This window comes from Otolemur garnettii, unplaced genomic scaffold (assembly GCF_000181295.1).
Source record: "Otolemur garnettii isolate 467f Iridium unplaced genomic scaffold, OtoGar3 scaffold00175, whole genome shotgun sequence".
In the NCBI taxonomy this organism is placed as follows: Eukaryota; Metazoa; Chordata; class Mammalia; order Primates; family Galagidae; genus Otolemur; species Otolemur garnettii.
Genome location: NW_003852570.1, coordinates 1,795,341 through 1,797,391, shown reverse-complemented (window position 1 = coordinate 1,797,391; position 2,051 = coordinate 1,795,341). Strand labels below are relative to the sequence as shown.

The 2,051-nt window shown below is 38.4% G+C and overlaps 1 pseudogene; it reads left to right on the top strand.

The window, feature by feature from the left end:
• The first annotated feature begins 832 nt into the window (after positions 1-832).
• Positions 833-1,577, top strand: LOC100950873 (annotated as a pseudogene).
• Positions 1,578-2,051: the final 474 nt, after the last annotated feature.

The window sequence follows — 2,051 nt, the reverse complement described above, 5'->3', positions numbered from 1 at the left end:
TAGCATGGATGTGGCTAAAAGGGATCATTTCTACACTGTTAGTGGTAATGCAAACTAATATGTTCCTTTTGGAAAGATGTTTGGATAACACCTAGGGATTTAAAAATAGACCTGCCATTTGATCCCACAATTCCTCTACTAGGCATATATCCAGAAGACCAAAAATCACATTATAACAAAGATATTTGTACCAGAATGTTTACTGCAGCCCAATTCATAGTTGCTAAGTCATGGAAGAAGCCCAAGTGCCCACTAACCTTGAATGGATTAATAAATTGTGGTATATGTACACCATGAAATATTATGCAGTCTTAAAGAAAGATGGAGGCTTTACCTCTTTATGTTTACATGGATGTAGCTGGAACATATTCTTCTTAGCAAAGTATCTCAAGAATGGAAGAAAAAGTACCCAATGTACTCAGCCCTACTATGAAACCAATTTATAGGTTTGAAAAGTATAACCCAATTATAGCCCAAAAAGAAGTGGAAAAGGGGAGACAGAGGGGAGGGGAGGCGGTAGAATGGTTGAAGGGAGGGCAATTGGTGGGGCCACACCTACAGTGCATCTTACAAGGGTTCATGTGAAATTTACTAAGTGTAGAATATAAATGTTATAAATGTTATAAAACAATAACTAAGAAAATGCCATTAAGGCTATGTTAAGCAGTTTGATGAAAATATTTCACAGTCCACAAGGCCCCCTCCCCCACCGTGTGCAACTCTTGGCCAGGCTCGCTCCTGTGCGAGCTCTCTGCCAGCCCACCATCCAGTCCTCTCAGCGCGCTGGCCCACCCTATGACAAGGGAGCCACACATGGATGAAGAGGAAAAACATGAAAATCGAAATTACTGCTGTTGTCTTCTTTTTCACAAGGCTAGTTCAAAAACATGATAAGTTGAACAAAGAGGCAGTTGAGAGGTTTGCTGAGAAATTGCCTCTAATACTTCAAGAAAAATACAAAAATCACTGTTATCCAGAAAAACCATCAAAAGGACAAGCTTACAGATGCATTCTGTCAATAAGTTTTGAAGAATTGATCTTGATGTCCTGAAAGTTTGCATCTTGTATAGACCTGGGCTTGCCAAAGGAACTTACTCTCTGGGTAAACCCATGTGAGATGTGCTGTTGGTATGGAGAGAAAAACAATGCATTCATTGTTACCAGCTTTGAAAATGAGGATGAGAACAAGGACGAGATCTCCAAGAACGTTACCAGGGCCCTTGATAAAGTTACCTCTGATTATCATACAGGATCTTCTTCCTTAGATGAAGAAACAAGTAAGGAAGTGGAAGTGAAACCCAATTTGGTGACTGCAACATCAAGCCCAGTGTACCAGATTTTGGAGCTGATATTCCCACTTCTTCCAGTGTGGCATCCATTGCCCCCCCAAAAGACAGGAATATACCAAGGGAATGGTCATAAGAACCACTACCCTCCTCCTGTTCCATTTGGTTATCCAAATCAGGGAAGGAAGAATAAGCCATACTGTCCAATTACAGTGACATGGGTACCTCCTCCTGGAAATGCATCGTGACTGGAATCACTGGATTAATCCTCACATGTTAGCACCTCACTAGCTTCTTTTGATTTTGTGGGTGTCATCTTGAAAGGTAGAACAAACCTTACCATGCATTGAAAGTTAAAAGTTCATACTAATTACAGTGAAGTTAGATGGACCAAACCATCAAACTTATTTTTATAGAAGTTACTGAGAATAATCTTTCTTAAAAATATATATGCACTTTAGACATATTGATATAGCTTGGGAAACTTTATTAAAGTTAGTCAAGTGCCTGAGTTTTTAATATTGGACTTGAATATTTATATATTGTGCATCAACTCTTGAATACAGGAACACTGTAGGAGTGGATGATCTGTTGTAGCACCTTTGACCATTTACTTTATGGAGCATTTACTTTATGGAGTGTATGTAAGTTATTTATATATAAGGAGATCTACTTTATGTCATTGTTCAGAAAATGCGTGAAATCATGTAGTGGCAAATAGTTTGAAGCATGAAAAAAAAGGAAAATATTTAAAATTGTATATAA